We start from the raw sequence: 19,776 nt of genomic DNA on the forward strand, positions 1-19,776 counted from the left end.
CATCAATTCAAAGTGACAGGAGACAACATTTGTCCAGTATGGTTACAAACTATTTTTCATCCCTTATCGACGTTCTCCCTCAACCGTCATTCCCATTTGATTACTGGGCATCCAAATTAGACACCTGGCCAGAATTGGCAGAATATGCATTGCAGGAGCTTGCTTGCCCGGCAGCTAGTGTCCTATCAGAAAGAGTATTCAGTGCTGCAGGTTCAATACTAACAGAAAAAAGGACTCGTCTGGCTACCCAAAATGTAGATGATCTAACCTTCATTAAAATGAACCACAACTGGATTTCAAAATCTTTTGCCCCACCCTGCCCGGCTGACACCTAGCTTTCCTATGAAAAGGTCTTGCCTGTGGACTATTCTGAATGACTTTTCCAATCTCGTAATTTTCTTCACCTGATTGTCCAGCATACGACATGTTTCCACCTCACGAAATGGCCAAACTCCCCACACGGGGCCGTGCTATCGCCACTTTGCGCTTGGACCCTTGAGAGTGCTGTTTGTCTGAAGAGGTGGGTGTGGCCGCTTTTGGTCGACGGCACTGCCACTGGGTCCCTCATAGTACAATAAAGTGTCTCTGGCGGTGGTGGTGCGCACCCAACGTCAGACACACCGTTGTAATATGAGGGGCCCTGTGCCTGTACCGCCGGCCACAAGACAGTTCCCCCCCCCAGCTCAAACAGTGCTCTACCACTAGCAAAATTATCTCTCACAGCTTCACCAATGTGTAGTCTAGCCGCTGACATCCTTCAATGCCTGGCACTGACAATACCATTGTTTTGACATTTTTGTTATGTTAGGCCTTCGAAGCCTGTCTGCGGTCCCTTCTTTCTACAACTACTACACTGACCAGGCCACTGCTGGCCGTGTTACCCTGGAACCAATTTAAAAGTGCCTACAGTCAGCCCAATTTTGTTATGTTAGGCCTTCGAAGACTGTCTGCCGTCACTCCTTCCACTAGACTTCCACTGACCATACACTGCTGCCCATGTACCCCTGGAACCAATTTAAAGTGCCTACAGCCAGCCCAATTTTGTTATGTTAGGCCTTCGAAGCCTGTCTGCGGTCACTCCTTCCACTAGACTTCCACTGACCAGACCACTGCTGCCCGTGTACCCCTGGAACCAATTTAAAAGTGCCTACAGCCAGCCCAAGTTTGTTATGTTAGGCCTTGGAAGCCTGTCTGCGGTCACTCCTTCCACTAGACTTCCACTGACCAGACCACTGCTGCCCGTGTACCCCTGGAACCAATTTAAAAGTGCCTACAGCCAGCCCAAGTTTGTTATGTTAGGCCTTGGAAGCCTGTCTGCGGTCACTCCTTCCACTAGACTTCCACTGACCAGACCACTGCTGCCCGTGTACCCCTGGAACCAATTTAAAAGTGCCTACAGCCAGCCCAAGTTTGTTATGTTAGGCCTTCTAAGCCTGTCTGCGGTCCATTCTTTCAACTACTACTACACTGACCAGGTCACTGCTGCCCGTGTACCCCTGGAACCAATTTAAAATTGCCTACAGCCAGCCCAATTTTTTTATTTTAGGCCTTCGATGCCTGTCTGCGGTCCATTCTTTCAACTACTACTACACTGACCAGGTCACTGCTGTCCGTGTACCCCTGGAACCAATTTAAAATTGCCTACAGCCATGTGTTATTATTTTAGGCCTTCGATGCCTGTCTGCGGTCACTCCTTCCACTAGGCCTCCACTGACCACACCACTGCTGTCCGTGTACCCCTGGAACCAATTTAAAATTGCCTACAGCCAGCCCAATTTTTTTATTTTAGGCCTTCGATGCCTGTCTGCGGTCCATTCTTTCAACTACTACTACACTGACCAGGTCACTGCTGCCCGTGTACCCCTGGAACCAATTTAAAATTGCCTACAGCCATGTGTTATTATTTTAGGCCTTCGATGCCTGTCTGCGGTCACTCCTTCCACTAGGCCTCCACTGACCACACCACTGCTGTCCGTGTACCCCTGGAACCAATTTAAAATTGCCTACAGCCATGTGTTATTATTTTAGGCATTCGATGCCTGTCTGCGGTCCATTTTTTCAACTACTACTACACTGACCAGGTCACTGCTGCCCGTGTACCCCTGGAACCAATTTAAAATTGCCTACAGCCATGTGTTATTATTTTAGGCCTTCGATGCCTGTCTGCGGTCACTCCTTCCACTAGGCCTCCACTGACCACACCACTGCTGTCCGTGTACCCCTGGAACCAATTTAAAATTGCCTACAGCCATGTGTTATTATTTTAGGCCTTCGATGCCTGTCTGCGGTCACTCCTTCCACTAGGCCTCCACTGACCACACCACTGCTGTCCGTGTACCCCTGGAACCAATTTAAAATTGCCTACAGCCATGTGTTATTATTTTAGGCATTCGATGCCTGTCTGCGGTCCATTTTTTCAACTACTACTACACTGACCAGGTCACTGCTGCCCGTGTACCCCTGGAACCAATTTAAAATTGCCTACAGCCATGTGTTATTATTTTAGGCCTTCGATGCCTGTCTGCGGTCACTCCTTCCACTAGGCCTCCACTGACCACACCACTGCTGTCCGTGTACCCCTGGAACCAATTTAAAATTGCCTACAGCCATGTGTTATTATTTTAGGCCTTCGATGCCTGTCTGCGGTCACTCCTTCCACTAGGCCTCCACTGACCACACCACTGCTGTCCGTGTACCCCTGGAACCAATTTAAAATTGCCTACAGCCATGTGTTATTATTTTAGGCATTCGATGCCTGTCTGCGGTCCATTTTTTCAACTACTACTACACTGACCAGGTCACTGCTGCCCGTGTACCCCGGGAACCAATTTAAAATTGCCTACAGCCATGTGTTATTATTTTAGGCCTTCGATGCCTGTCTGCGGTCACTCCTTCCACTAGGCCTCCACTGACCACACCACTGCTGTCCGTGTACCCCTGGAACCAATTTAAAATTGCCTACAGCCATGTGTTATTATTTTAGGCCTTCGATGCCTGTCTGCGGTCACTCCTTCCACTAGGCCTCCACTGACCACACCACTGCTGTCCGTGTACCCCTGGAACCAATTTAAAATTGCCTACAGCCATGTGTTATTATTTTAGGCATTCGATGCCTGTCTGCGGTCCATTTTTTCAACTACTACTACACTGACCAGGTCACTGCTGCCCGTGTACCCCGGGAACCAATTTAAAATTGCCTACAGCCATGTGTTATTATTTTAGGCCTTCGATGCCTGTCTGCGGTCACTCCTTCCACTAGGCCTCCACTGACCACACCACTGCTGTCCGTGTACCCCTGGAACCAATTTAAAATTGCCTACAGCCATGTGTTATTATTTTAGGCCTTCGATGCCTGTCTGCGGTCACTCCTTCCACTAGGCCTCCACTGACCACACCACTGCTGTCCGTGTACCCCTGGAACCAATTTAAAATTGCCTACAGCCATGTGTTATTATTTTAGGCATTCGATGCCTGTCTGCGGTCCATTTTTTCAACTACTACTACACTGACCAGGTCACTGCTGCCCGTGTACCCCTGGAACCAATTTAAAATTGCCTACAGCCATGTGTTATTATTTTAGGCATTCGATGCCTGTCTGCGGTCCATTTTTTCAACTACTACTACACTGACCAGGTCACTGCTGCCCGTGTACCCCTGGAACCAATTTAAAATTGCCTACAGCCATGTGTTATTATTTTAGGCCTTCGATGCCTGTCTGCGGTCACTCCTTCCACTAGGCCTCCACTGACCACACCACTGCTGCCCGTGTACCCCTGGAACCAATTTAAAATTGCCTACAGCCAGCCCAATTTTTTTATTTTAGGCCTTCGATGCCTGTCTGCGGTCCATTCTTTCAACTACTACTACACTGACCAGGTCACTGCTGCCCGTGTACCCCTGGAACCAATTTAAAATTGCCTACAGCCATGTGTTATTATTTTAGGCCTTCGATGCCTGTCTGCGGTCACTCCTTCCACTAGGCCTCCACTGACCACACCACTGCTGCCCGTGTACCCCTGGAACCAATTTAAAATTGCCTACAGCCAGCCCAATTTTTTTATTTTAGGCCTTCGATGCCTGTCTGCGGTCCATTCTTTCAACTACTACTACACTGACCAGGTCACTGCTGCCCGTGTACCCCTGGAACCAATTTAAAATTGCCTACAGCCATGTGTTATTATTTTAGGCCTTCGATGCCTGTCTGCGGTCACTCCTTCCACTAGGCCTCCACTGACCACACCACTGCTGTCCGTGTACCCCTGGAACCAATTTAAAATTGCCTACAGCCATGTGTTATTATTTTAGGCCTTCGATGCCTGTCTGCGGTCCATTCTTTCAACTACTACTACACTGACCAGGGCACTGCTGGCCGTGTACCCCTGGAACCAACATCAGAAAATATAAAAATAAGTATTTTGCTTATAAAAAAGAAAATACTGGTGAGATATCAAATGCAGACATTTTAACATTAAAAACAAACACACAACTAAAATCTGGTACAGTACTAAAAATGGCCACCAGCTACAATTACTTTCTCCTGCAAGTAGTTAACTGAAAGTTTTTTTAAATTGAAAACACACATATGGCATCCACCGAGTGTTGTCCTGTCGCGTCTTCTTTATATTATTGCCGAGAAGATGCAAAATAATGAAAATAATAAAATCATTAATTACCAAAATAATAGAGAAAGTCAACACCACATTGCAAATAAACATTCATTCCAAATAAAGAAGCAGGGCGCGTCCGAGGGTGAGTATATACCTAATAAGAATATAATCACCCTCGGACGCGCAATGCTTATTTCCAACAGCCTTCCTTCCTAAGAATCAGCCCTTCCGTCGTGTAGAGAGACGTTGTGTTACACTCCAAGGTGTTCCCCAGGTTGCCTTTCCTGAGCTTCGATCTTCCGGCTCTCGTTTAGTAGTTCTTGGAAACTACTCTGCATTAGGCCTTCAAATTGGGTATGGGGTGTAGAGAGATGGTGTGTTCCACTCCAAGGTGTTCCCCAGGTTGCCTTTCCTGAGCTTCGATCTTCCGGCTCTCGTTTAGTAGTTGTTGGAAACTACGCTGCATTAGGCCTTCAAATTGGGTATGGGGTGTAGCGAGAGGGTGTGTTACACTCCAAGGTGTTCCCCAGGTTGCCTTTCCTGAGCTTCGATCTTCCGGCTCTCGTTTAGTAGTTCTTGGAAACTACACTGCATTAGGCCTTCAAATTGGGTATGGGGTGTAGAGAGAGGGTGTGTTACACTCCAAGGTGTTCCCCAGGTTGCCTTTCCTGAGCTTCGATATTCCGGCTCTCGTTTAGTAGTTGTCGGAAACTACGCTGCATTAGGCCTACAAATTGGGTATGGGGCGTAGAGAGAGGGTGTGTTACACTCCAAGGTGTTCCCCAGGTTGCCTTTCCTGAGCTTCGATATTCCGGCTCTCGTTTAGTAGTTGTCGGAAACTACGCTGCATTAGGCCTACAAATTGGGTATGGGGTGTAGAGAGAGGGTGTGTTACACTCCAAGGTGTTCCCCAGGTTGCCTTTCCTGAGCTTCGATCTTCATGCTCTCGTTTAGTAGTTGTCGGAAACTACGCTGCATTAGGCCTACAAATTGGGTATGGGGTGTAGAGAGAGGGTTTGTTACACTCCAAGGTGTTCCCCAGGTTGCCTTTCCTGAGCTTCGATCTTCCGGCTCTCGTTTAGTAGTTGTTGGAAACTACGCTGCATTAGGCCTTCAAATTGGGTATGGGGTGTAGCGAGAGGGTGTGTTACACTCCAAGGTGTTCCCCAGGTTGCCTTTCCTGAGCTTCGATCTTCCGGCTCTCGTTTAGTAGTTCTTGGAAACTACACTGCATTAGGCCTTCAAATTGGGTATGGGGTGTAGAGAGAGGGTGTGTTACACTCCAAGGTGTTCCCCAGGTTGCCTTTCCTGAGCTTCGATATTCCGGCTCTCGTTTAGTAGTTGTCGGAAACTACGCTGCATTAGGCCTACAAATTGGGTATGGGGTGTAGAGAGAGGGTGTGTTACACTCCAAGGTGTTCCCCAGGTTGCCTTTCCTGAGCTTCGATATTCCGGCTCTCGTTTAGTAGTTCTTGGAAACTACACTGCATTAGACCTTCAAATTGGGTATGGGGTGTAGAGAGAGGGTGTGTTACACTCTAAGGTGTTCCCCAGGTTTCCTTGCCATTGCTTCGGTCTTCCGACTCTCGTTTAGTAGTTGTAGAAAAGTACACTGCATTAGGCCATACAAAATGGGTATGGGGTGGAGAGAGATGGTGTGTTACACTCCAAGGTGTTCCCCAGGTTGCCTTTCCTGAGCTTCTATCTTCAGGCTCTCATTAAATTGTGGTTAAATGGAACAACTGCATTTGGCGTACTAGTTGGTTTGGGGCCTACTATCGGTGTCTGCCACTCCTTGCTGTTCTCCTCCACTGAACAAAGCTGTGCCGCCTGTTTACTACGGTTGCCAATTTTGAACTGCATTTCGACTACTTACTGATTTGGCCCTACTCTCTGTGTCAGCCTCTCATTCCAGTTGTCCTCCACTGCAATGCCCCCTGGTTATTCCTGTGTTACCAATTTTGAACTGCATTTAGCCCACTTTCTTCTTTGGGCCTATATCTGTGTTTCCACTTCATCGTGCCCATTGCCCAGCCAGTGATAGATGAGTCTGCTGGTACATTGACCCATAACGCAACATTCCCCGTGCACGCTACACAACAACATTGTGACCCTGCTGAAAGTCAGGTTGCTCTTCCCGCATACCATACCACCTTACACGGGGACAAAGAGGAAGGTGCAGATGAAAGTGCAGGTTCCTTCATCAGGTGGGGGGAGGAATACTAGTTGGCGACGTCACTGGCACAGGGCCTCTCATAGTACGCAAAAGTGTTGCTGCCGGTGGGAGGCGCCCCCGCCGTGCAAACACACCGCTGTACTTTGAGGGGCCCTGTGCCAGTGCCAATGCCAACGAGTGGGCCCCCCCTGCTTGCTCAGGTTCACAGCACTTGCAAAGTTGAAATACTTACCTCTCCCTGCTCCACTGCCGTGACGTGGTCCAGATTTCCTGGGCCCACTAATTACTTGAACCAGCCCTACCCCCCACAACTTTAGCCAAATGACCCCCAATTTCAAATGCCTTCCAATTATTATAAGGTAAATTACGCTTGACAAGCTTCATTAAGAAGAATGGATGGTTTTGACATTAAAATGGCCACTCTAGGTGTTTTCCTGGCCCCCACTCACTGCCGACTATGCTGCCCCATTGACTTGCATTGGGTTTCGTGTTTCGGTCGATCCCGACTTTACGTCATAATCGGCCGATTTCACTCGACCCGACTTTGGACATAGTCGGGTTTCGCAAAACCCGGCTCGACTCTAAAAAGGTCAAGGTCGCTCAACTCTAGTGAGAAGCACTTGTATATTACTGCATGTCAATGGCTTTGCCAGCATAACCACTGCGTGATGATTTATGGCATAAATTAGAGATGATCAAACCATTTAAAATTCGAATTCCCTCGCTTTTGCCAAAAAATTGATTTGCCATGAATCTCGATAATATATAAACTCTGACTGCATGAAAATAGGTGTATGCCACTCGAAGATCTTCTAAGACAGTAGTATTCACTTTTTGAGTTTTTTAATCCCTTAATATTAATGAGCGAGTTTACTTGTTGCTCGGGTTTTCCCGAGCACGCTCTGGTGGTCTCCGAGTATTTATGACTGCTCGGAGATTTAGTTTTCATCGCGGCAGCTGAATGATTTACAGTTACTGGCCAGCTTGATTACATGTGAGGATTCCCTAGCAACCAGGCAACCCCCACATGTACTCAGGCTACCTAGTAGCTGTAAATCATTCAGCTGAGGCAATGAAAACTAAATCTCTGAGCAGTCATAAATACTCGTAGACCACCAGACCGTACTCAGGAAAACCCGAGCAACTAGTACACTCACTCATCACTAGCCCTTAACCCCCGGTGCCATAACTTTTTTATCTTTCGGTGAATATGGCCATGTGTTGTACTTTTGACTGACACCATTGTTATTAACATTTCATGTACTGGAAAATGGAATAAAAATTGCAAATGTGGTGAAACTGCAAAAATAAAGTGCAATTCCACAGATGTTTTTTTTCTTTACCACGTTCATTAAATGCTAAAACTGACCTGCCACTATGATTCTTCAGATCATTGCGAGTTCACAGACATCAAACATGTACAAGTTCTTTTTTTATTTAAGTGATGAAAAAAAAACACCAAAATTTATAATAAATAAATAGATAAATAAAAAAGCGACATTTTCCAAGACCCGTAGCGTCTCTTTTTTTCGTGCTCTGGGCCTGGGTGAGGGCTTATTTTTTGCACACCAAGATGAGATTTTTATTGATACCATTTGGTGTAGATACAATATTGCATTTTATTGCAATGTAGCGGCAATCAAAAAAACGCAATTCTGGTATTTTTTTTTTTTCATTACGCAGTCTAGGGATCGGGTTACTTTTTTATTTTCATAGGTCAGGTGATAACAAATATGTGTATATTTAATTTTTTTATTGTTTATTTTCAGTGGGTCAAAAAGATGATTTGAACTCTTTTTTTGGTTTTACTATTTTTCAAAACATCTTTTTTTAACTTTTTGCATGCTTCAATAGTTTCCATGGGAGACTAGAAGCTGCAGTACTTGATCGCCTCTGCTACACACAGGCGATGATCAGATTGGATGTATGTAGCAGAATTGCACTCTGGCAATGACATCCACAGAGGTCCGTTGCAGTCCTCTGGTTGTCATGCCGACCCATCGGTGACCAGCGATCATGTTCTGGGGTCACTCATGGGCGGTATTAGTAATGTGCTTCCTGTAAGCGTGAGTTAAATACCGCTGTCAGAGATTGACGGCGGCATTTAACTAGTTAAAAGCTCCATGTGGATTGCGATTGCTCCCGTGGCTGTTGAGGGCACATGTCAGCTGTATAGATCAGCTGTAATGTGCTCGGAAAGGTACGGGCTCAGTGCCGGAGCCTGCACCAAGCAGGGCGAGTCCAACATGTGCGTACTATTACACCCAATGTCGGAAAGGAGTTAATGCAAACAGCCATAAAGGGCATTTATACTGCAAGATAATCGTGATCAAACGTTGTTAAAAATGCTTATGTAACAAATATTTTGCTGGTAAACAGGCATCAGGGAGCAAAAATGCTCGTTCATCAGGTGAAATAATCTTTTGTGCAACACAAATGAAATAATTCTTGCCAATTGATTGTCCTGTAATCGGGACTCACACTGCCCAGAATCATGGCAGCCTATGCACACTGAGTGATTTAATATAGATTGATCAGTGCAAGTTATTTACTTTGGTCTGCCTGTGTAAAAAAGAGTCATTTAAATGACTGCTCATCAGAAAATGCTTGCCGATCGGCAGTCGTATCATGTTGCCGGTCGGTCCATGTATGCAGACTAGTGTTGAGCGATACCTTCCGATATTCGGAAGTATCGGTATCAGATTGGATCGGCCGATATCGTAAAAATATCGGATATCGCAGATACCGATACCCAAAACCAATGCAATTCAACGGGACAAAAATATCAGAATTAAAATAAACCCTTTCTTTCCTTGTGGTTAATTCCACATGAAGGAAAACAACAAAGAATAACGTAGAATGTATCGGGGGAGGTGGAAGAGACATTAAAGGCATAGAGGTTTAGCCCAATCAAATGGAATAGCAGGAATTAATTTTTTTTAAGACGTTCGGAGTTACAAAGATATTGACTATGTTTAGATTTTTTATATTTTGTCAGATATTTATGTTTCACTACTTCCATGTTCTGCACCTTTTTTTTGCTTCTCCCACACTTTCCTCTTTATCATCCTCAGCAGCAGCATCTTTTTCATCAACATCTTCTTCACCTTATTCATCTTCTTCTTCACCTTCTTCCTTTTAATCTTTTTGAAAAAATTCTCCATATTCTTCTTATTCAACTCTTATTCTTCTTCATATTCTACTTCGTCATCTTCTTCATATTCTTCTTCTTCATCATATTCTTATTTGTGACAGGCATTCCTGTAGTTGTTATCTATAAAAGTTTGAAGATTACACCTTCCATTCTGCCCGTCACAAAAGATTTACAACAGTGTTTGTCCGCGTTCAGTTTTGCCTGCAGCAGCAGGTATTTTCCAGGGGCACCACGAGGAGGAAATGACTCACCCCCGTACACTGCTTAGTCTTCTTCTGTTTATAATTTAGATAATATCTTTTGCTCTGATTTTTAGTTTTATGCTTAATGTTCTTCTGCTTTTTGCTCTGCAGCTTCTTGTTTTTTTGCTTCCCGGTCTTCAGGGTCGTCATCTTTAGGATGTTGAACTTGGAACTGTAGCAGGAGGTACAAGAAGGCTGAGGAACTGCCAAGAACCAGCTGACGGTACTGGAACCCGGATGGCTACCCGAAGGTAGAAGAGCCAATAGCACGATCGAGGACCAGCTGATGGTGCTGGAACCCAGTTACTAAGCAGGAGGTACCCGTGCCTGAAAGTACTACCAAGGACCACCTGACGTTGGTGGAACTCGGATACGCAGAAGGAGGCACCTAAGCCAAAGGCTCTGCCCAGAACCAGCTGACCTTGCTGGAACCAGGGGGACCTAGTCAAGATTGTCTTCCCAAGATCCAGCTAACGGTGCTGGAACTCAGATAGGCAGTAGATGGTCCACAGGAAAAGAAACAATAGCTAGGCGGTGAGCCGGCCGCAGTTACCGAAAAACCTCAGTCCTACAGGGGGAGTTTGTCCTATTGGCACTACTGAACCAGCCTTGATTGCCACTTCCCGCAGCCCACATAGGAAGCACCTAAACTGCAGGCACCATGGAGTCGGCTAACCCAACCGCAACACGACAGGACAAAGTTTTGGAGTCTAAGTGACCTTGACACAACCCGGAAACAGCTGGCGTGCTGGAACCAGGCTGGGCAGGAGGGAGTACCCGTGCCAAAGACACTGCTGAGAACCAGCTGACGGTACTGGAACCCTGATGCGTTGCCCAAGGTGCAAGAGCCAATGGCATGACCGAGGACCAGCTGACGGTACTGGAACCCGGTTACTAAGCAGGTGGTGCCCGTGCCTAAAAGCACTACCAAGGACCACCTGACGTTGGTGGAACTCGGATACCCAGAAGGAGGCACCTAAGCCAAAGGCTCTGCCCGGAACCAGCTGAAGAGCAAAAGACACTGCCGTGAACCAGTTGATGGTACTGGAACCCGGATGGCGACCCGAAGGTAGAAGAGCCAATGGCATGACCGAGGACCAGCTGAAAGTACTGGAACCCGGTGAAAGAGGAAGGTGCACATGACATTCAAGAGGAGGTGATAGATGACCCAGTTGTTGACCGAGATTGGCAGCCATTGGGGAAAGAGGGTGCCGCTGCCAGTAGCTTAGAAGCGGAGGAGGATGATCCGCAGCAGCCATCTACATCGCAACAGCTGTCATCTGGCAGGCCCGTATCAGGCCAAAAATGTTTGTCATAAACAAAAACAATTTTAGGACAGCGTGGCCATCTGATGAAAGTATACAGCGTGCAATGCCTGAAAAGGTATTCCATAGTATGAAGAGTGCAGTGTGGCAATTTTTTAACCAAGATCCGAATGATCAGTCAAAAGTTATCTGTAAGAAATGCTGAAAGACCTTTAGCAGAGGGAAGAATCTTCAAAATTTAAATGCAACATGCATGCGTAGACATTTAACCAGCATGCACTTGCAAGCCTGTACTAACTACCAAAGATCCATTGGTGCACCTGCTCACAATGAAGTTAGTCAGCAATACTACATTGCTTCCCTCACTGTAAGCCCATCGGTTAGGACACCGCCAGCAGCGAATGTGGAGGTATCGTCGCAAGGCCAAAGCAGTCAGGAAATCACAAGGTTATTGGTAGGAAACACTGCATGTAGGCCAAAATCGAGAATACCATCACCAACCCTCTCTCAATCTGCCATGTCCACCACCACACCACCGGTAGTTCCACCATATGCACCTCTCCAGTCCAGCTCACCGTATGAGAGACTCTCATTAGGAAAAGAAAGTACTCATCCTTTCATCCGCGTACACAGGGTTTGAACGCCCACATTGCTAGACTAATCTCGTTAGAAATGATGCCCTACCGGTTGGTTGAAAGCGAAGCTTTCAAAGCTCTGGTGGCTTACGCAGTACCACGCTATGACCTACCCAGTCGACACTTCTTTGTGAGAAAAGCCATCCCAGGACTCCACCAGCATGTCAAAGACCGCAATGTCCATGCACTGAGGCAATCAGTCAGTACAAAGGTGCACCTCACAACAGATGCATGGACCAGTAGGGATTGCCAGGGACGTTACAAGCCCATCACGGCACAATGGGTTAATGTGGTGGATACAGAGTCCACAAGGGACAGCCATAGTGAGACAGTTCTGCCTAGCCCACAGCCTAGGAAACAATTGGCTGTAGGCGTTCGCCACCCCTCCTCCTCCTCCAGAAGCAAAAGCTCGTCCACATAGCGAAGTCGCATGACCACTCCATCTGCAGCTGCCAGTGTTGCACACGAGGTGTCCCATTATCAAACAGCTAGTGTTAAGCGTCAGCAGGCTGTGATAGAAATGAAGTGTTTGGGCGACAACAGACACACCGCGGAAGTACTGGCCGAGTACTTGCAGCAACAAACTTAGTCATGGCTGGGCAGTGTACATCTTGAGGCAGGCAAGGTGATAACGGAAGGAATTTTATGGCTGCCATAGCCCTTTCAGAACTTAAACACATACCTTGCCTGGCTCACACCTTGAACATGGTGGTGCAGTGCTTCCTCAAAAAATATCCGGAGTTAGCAGCCCTGTTCCTGAAGGTGTGAAGACTTTGCTCGCACTTCCGCCGTCGCCCATACACTCCAGCCGTATGCTGAACCATCAGCGATCACTGAATCTTCCCCAGCACCACCTAATAATCGACAACAAGGTGGAACTCAACACTGCACATGGTTCAGAGTCTGTGTGAACAGAGGCGTGCTGTAATTAATTTGTGGGAGGATACACATACACGGGCAGGCAGTTGGACGGCAGACATGGAGTTGTCTGGTGTGCAGTGGTCGAAGCTCCAAGACCTCTGTCAAGTCCTTCAGTGTTTTGAGGAATGCACATGGCTGGTAAGTGCAGACGACGCCATCATAAGCATGAGCATCCCACTAATGCGTCTGCTGATGCAAAGTTTGACGCACATTAAGGAGCTGGCATCTGCAGCCGAGGAGGAGGGAAGCCTTGATGACAGTCAGCTAATGTCTGCTCAGGGAACTCTCCTGGACGAGGTGGAGGAAGAAGAGGAGGAGAAAGGAGGATGATGGGGATGAATATTTATGGGAGGGGGATGCTTCACAGGGGGCAATAGAAACTGGTGGCGTTGCAAGGTCAGGTACAAGGTTTTTGCGGGACACAAGTGATGTTGATTTGCATGAAAATGCTCTTAAACCCAGCACAAGCAATGAATTGACACCTGGAACATTGGCCCACATGGCTGAGTATGCCTTGCGTATCCAAAAAAGGGACCCCCGCATTATCAAAATGATGACCGATGAAGATTACTGGTTGGCCTGCCTCCTGGATCCACGATATAAAGGAAAATTACAAAATATCATGCCACATGATAACCTTGAGCAAATATTGGCTACCAAACAAGCAACTCTTGTAGACCATTTGGTTCAGGCATTCCCAGCACACAGCAGCGGTGATGGTTCTCACACGAACTGTAGGGGGCAACATGGCAGAGGTGGTAGAGGTGCACAAATCCGAAGTGGCGTTGGACAGAGGGGTTTTATGACCAGGTTGTGGAGTGATTTCACAATGACCGCAGACACGACAGGTAGTGCTGCATCGATTCAAAGTGACAGGAGACAGCATTTGTCCAGTATGGTTACAAACTGTTTTTCCTTCCTTATCAATGTTCTCCCTCACAGGTCATTCCCCTATGATTACACGTCTGGCTACCAGAAATGTTGATGATCTAACCTTCATTAAAATGAACCAATCATGGATATCAAATTATTTTGCCCCACCTTCCCCTACTGACACGTAGCTTGCCTGAAAAATGTCTTGCTTTTGGCCTCCTCTTACTGACTGCTCCAATTCCTCCATTTGCAGCTGCTGAATGTCCACCATAGGCCATTTTTATACCTCCCTAAATGGGCTGACTCACCCACAGGGCCGTGGTCATCACCTGGCGCAAGCACCCGTGCAAGTGCCGTTTGCCTGGACAGGTGGGTGCGCCCACTCTTGGGCGACAGCACTGGCACAGGGTCCCGCATAGTACAATGAGGTGTGTCTGACGGTGGTGGTGCACAACCAATGTCAGACACACCGTCGTAGTATGAAGGGCCCTGTGCCAGTACCGCCGCCCACGAGAGAGTGTTCCCCCCAGCTCAAACAGTGCTCTACCACTTGCAATACTTACCTCTCTCTGCTCCACCACTGTGTAGTCGGTGCTGCTAAATCCTTCAATGACACTGCCAATACAAATTTGTTGAAATGATAAATGATAGTTAAAATATATAGGGGCCCTGGCCTCCATTTAGACCAGTTAATACTTTGCGCCTACTACCACTGTCTGCTACTCAGAAGAGGAGCCCACCCCAGTACCTAGCTATGCCGCCTGTTTAGTCCTGTTACCAATTTTGAACTGCTTTTAGCCTACTTTTGTATTTGGGTCTACTAACCGTGTCTGCACCACTCATTACAGTTGTCCTCCACTGAACAGAGCTAGGCCGCCTGTTTTGTCCTGTTACCAATTTTGAACTGCATTTAGCCAACTTTTTTATTTTGGGCCTACTAACTGTGTCTGCGCCACTCATTATAGTTGTCCTCCACTGAAAAAAGCAATGCCGCCTGTTTAGTCCTGTTAACAATTTTGAACTGCTTTTAGCCTTTTTTATTTTGGGCCTACTAACTGTGTCTGCGCCACTCATTACAGTTGTCCTCAACTGAACAAAGCAATGCTGCCTGTTTAGTCCTGTTACCAATTTTGAACTGCATTTAGCCTACATTTTTATTGTGGGCCTACAAATTGTGTCTGCGCCACTCATTACAGTTGTCCTCCACTGAACAAAGCAATGCCGCCTGTTTAGTCCTGTTACCAATTTTGAACTGCATTTAGCCTACATTTTTATTGTGGGCCTACAAATTGTGTCTGCGCCACTCATTACAGTTGTCCTCCGCTGAGCAAAGCTAGGCCGCCTGTTTAGTCCTGTTACCAATTTTGAACTGTATTTAGCCAACTTTTTTGGGGGGAGCCTACTAACTGTGTCTGTGCCACTCATTACAGTTGTCCTCCACTGAACAAAGCTATGCCGCCTGTTTAGTCCTGTTACCAATTTTGAACTGCATTTAGCCTACTTTATTATTTGGGCCTATATCGGTGTTTCCTCCTCATCCTGCCCATTGCCCAGCCACTGCTAGATGAGTCTGCTGGTACATTGACCCAGACCACTACATTCCCCTTGCACTTTACACAGCCTGAATCTGACCCTGCTGAAAGTCAGGTTCCCCTTCCTGCATACTATACCACCTTACATGGGGACAAAGAGGAAGGTGCAGATGAAAGTGCAGGTTCCTTCATCAGGTGGGGGGGCATACTTGTTGGTGACGTCACTGGCACAGGGCCCCTCATAGTACACAAAAGTGTCTCTGGCAGTGGGAGGCGCCACCCGCTGTCAAACACACCGCCGTACTATAAGGGGCCCTGTTCCAGTGCCAAGTGCCAATAAGTGCCCCCCCCCCCCCCGCTTGCTCAGGATCACAGCACTTGCAAAGTTGAAATACTTACCACTCCCTGCTCCACCACCGTGACATATTCCGCGTTTCCTGGGCCCACGAAAATCTTGAGCCAGCCCTACCCCCCACTACTTTAGCCAAATGACCCCCTGTTTTCAATGCCTAACTATTATTATAAAGTAAATTAAGATTGACAAGCTTAAGAAATAAGAATTTATGTTTTTGGCATTAAAATGGGTGTTTTCCTGTCCTCCACTCACTGCCGACTTTGATTCCCCATTGACTTGCATTGGGTTTCGTGTTTCGGTCGGCCCCCGACTTTTCGAAATAATCGCCCGATTTCACCTGACCCAACTTTTGACAAAGTCGGGTTTCGCGAAACCCGACTCGATCCTAAAAAAGTAAAAGTCGCTCAACTTTACTGGGGAAGAAAGTAAAGGAACTGGATGCACAGGTAGTTTTTTCTTCTATCCTTCCAGTAGACGGGCATGGCACCAGGAGATGGAACAGGATCCTTGATGCAAACAACTGGCTAAGACGATGGTGCAGACAACAAGGATTCGGATTCCTGGACCACGGTGTGAATTACTTGTACGATGGACTCCTCGCCAGAGACGGACTACACCTCAACAAACCTGGGAAACACACATTCGCCAGAAGACTCGCTACACTCATCAGAAGGGCGTTAAACTAGAAGAAGAGAGGACGGGAAGAAAAACATTAGACTTGAACAAAGAAGATCCAGGAAAACATACTCAGAAGGGAGGTAAGAACATTTCTAAAACAATCCACAGCGAGGAGATTGGAACAAAACAAAATCCTCTAAACTGCATGCTCGCAAACGCCAGAAGCCTGACAAACAAGATGGAAGAACTAGAAGCAGAAATATCTACAGGTAACTTTGACATAGTGGGAATAACCGAGACATGGTTAGATGAAAGCTATGACTGGGCAGTTAACTTACAGGGTTACAGTCTGTTTAGAAAGGATCGTAAAAATCGGAGAGGAGGAGGGGTTTGTCTCTATGTAAAGTCTTGTCTAAAGTCCACTTTAAGGGAGGATATTAGCGAAGGAAATGAGGATGTCGAGTCCATATGGGTCGAAATTCATGGAGGGAAAAATGGTAACAAAATTCTCATTGGGGTCTGTTACAAACCCCCAAATATAACAGAAACCATGGAAAGTCTACTTCTAAAGCAGATAGATGAAGCTGCAACCCATAATGAGGTCCTGGTTATGGGGGACTTTAACTACCCGGATATTAACTGGGAAACAGAAACCTGTGAAACCCATAAAGGCAACAGGTTTCTGCTAATAACCAAGAAAAATTATCTTTCACAATTGGTGCAGAATCCAACCAGAGGAGCAGCACTTTTAGACCTAATACTGTCTAATAGACCTGACAGAATAACAAATCTGAAGGTGGTCGGGCATCTAGGAAATAGCGACCACAATATTGTGCAGTTTCACCTGTCTTTCACTAGGGGGACTTGTCAGGGAGTCACAAAAACACTGAACTTTAGGAAGGCAAAGTTTGACCAGCTTAGAGATGCCCTTAATCTGGTAGACAGGGACAATATCCTCAGAAATAAGAATACAGATAATAAATGGGAAATGTTTAAGAACATCCTAAATAGGCACTGTAAGCGGTTTATACCTTGTGGGAATAAAAGGATTAGAAATAGGAAAAACCCAATGTGGCTGAACAAAGAAGTAAGACAGGCAATTAACAGTAAAAAGAAAGCATTTGCACTACTAAATCAGGATGGCACAGCTGAAGCTCTAAAAAACTATAGGGAGAAAAATACTTTATCTAAAAAACTAATTAAAGCTGCCAAAAAGGAAACAGAGAAGCACATTGCTAAGGAGAGTAAAACTAATCCCAAACTGTTCTTCAACTATATCAATAGTAAAAGAATAAAAACTGAAAATGTAGGCCCCTTAAAAAATAGTGAGGAAAGAATGGTTGTAGATGACGAGGAAAAAGCTAACATATTAAACACCTTCTTCTCCACGGTATTCATGGTGGAAAATGAAATGCTAGGTGAAATCCCAAGAAACAATGAAAACCCTATATTAAGGGTCACCAATCTAACCCAAGAAGAGGTGCGAAACCGGCTAAATAAGATTAAAATAGATAAATCTCCGGGTCCGGATGGCATACACCCACGAGTACTAAGAGAACTAAGTAATGTAATAGATAAACCATTATTTCTTATTTTTAGGGATTCTATAGCGACGGGGTCTGTTCCGCAGGACTGGCGCATAGCAAATGTGGTGCCAATATTTAAAAAGGGCTCTAAAAGTGAACCCGGAAATTATAGGCCAGTAAGTCTAACCTCTATTGTTGGTAAAATATTTGAAGGGTTTCTGAGGGATGTTATTCTGGATTATCTCAATGAGAATAACTGTTTAACTCCATATCAGTATGGGTTTATGAGAAATCGCTCCTGTCAAACCAATCTAATCAGTTTTTATGAAGAGGTAAGCTATAGGCTGGACCACGGTGAGTCATTGGACGTGGTATATCTCGATTTTTCCAAGGCGTTTGATACCGTGCCGCACAAGAGGTTGGTACACAAAATGAGAATGCTTGGTCTGGGGGAAAATGTGTGTAAATGGGTTAGTAACTGGCTTAGTGATAGAAAGCAGAGGGTGGTTATAAATGGTATAGTCTCTAACTGGGTCGCTGTGACCAGTGGGGTACCGCAGGGGTCAGTATTGGGACCTGTTCTCTTCAACATATTCATTCATGATCTGGTAGAAGGTTTACACAGTAAAATATCGATATTTGCAGATGATACAAAACTATGTAAAGCAGTTAATACAAGAGAAGATAGTATTCTGCTACAGATGGATCTGGATAAGTTGGAAACTTGGGCTGAAAGGTGGCAGATGAGGTTTAACAATGATAAATGTAAGGTTATACACATGGGAAGAAGGAATCAACATCACCATTACACACTGAATGGGAAACCACTGGGTAAATCTGACAGGGAGAAGGACTTGGGGATCCTAGTTAATGATAAACTTACCTGGAGCAGCCAGTGCCAGGCAGCAGCTGCCAAGGCAAACAGGATCATGGGGTGCATTAAAAGAGGTCTGGATACACATGATGAGAGCATTATACTGCCTCTGTACAAATCCCTAGTTAGACCGCACATGGAGTACTGTGTCCAGTTTTGGGCACCGGTGCTCAGGAAGGATATAATGGAACTAGAGAGAGTACAAAGGAGGGCAACAAAATTAATAAAGGGGATGGGAGAACTACAATACCCAGATAGATTAGCGAAATTAGGATTATTTAGTCTAGAAAAAAGATGACTGAGGGGCGATCTAATAACCATGTATAAGTATATAAGGGGACAATACAAATATCTCGCTGAGGATCTGTTTATACCAAGGAAGGTGACGGGCACAAGGGGGCATTCTTTGCGTCTGGAGGAGAGAAGGTTTTTCCACCAACACAGAAGAGGATTCTTTACTGTTAGGGCAGTGAGAATCTGGAATTGCTTGCCTGAGGAGGTGGTGATGGCGAACTCAGTCGAGGGGTTCAAGAGAGGCCTGGATGTCTTCCTGGAGCAGAACAATATTGTATCATACAATTATTAGGTTCTGTAGAAGGACGTAGATCTGGGGATTTATTATGATGGAATATAGGCTGAACTGGATGGACAAATGTTACTAACTATGTTACTATGTTACTATCTCTAACTACTATTATTCTCCAAATATATGGTATACATGCATTAACCATGGTATGATTTTTAAAATGTATAATACATTATATCAATTCAAAATTTGGCATCATTGACTTTCAGATCTTGCTCTAAAAGGCACCAGTGGCATCACTCTACAGATACTGTACCTCTGGATCACATGCTTGATCGCCAGGTATCATGATCATGTCCTCTTCATGACACATACACAATACTTATAATTGCATTCAGATAATACAATGAAATGAATAAACTGAGGTAGATTTAGTGCCCATTGCGGTACCATAAATTAGTACATTGATGTA

General features: G+C 45.8%; 1 protein-coding gene across 1 annotated transcript in view; it reads right to left on the reverse strand.

Annotated features, from left to right (window-relative positions):
- Positions 1–19,776, reverse strand: part of LOC138638737 (cytochrome P450 2C23-like) — a 341,556-nt gene that overhangs the window by 24,577 nt on the left and 297,203 nt on the right. The window lies entirely within an intron of this gene.

The sequence above is a fragment of the Ranitomeya imitator genome, chromosome 5 (assembly GCF_032444005.1).
Source record: "Ranitomeya imitator isolate aRanImi1 chromosome 5, aRanImi1.pri, whole genome shotgun sequence".
NCBI lineage: Eukaryota > Metazoa > Chordata > Amphibia > Anura > Dendrobatidae > Ranitomeya > Ranitomeya imitator.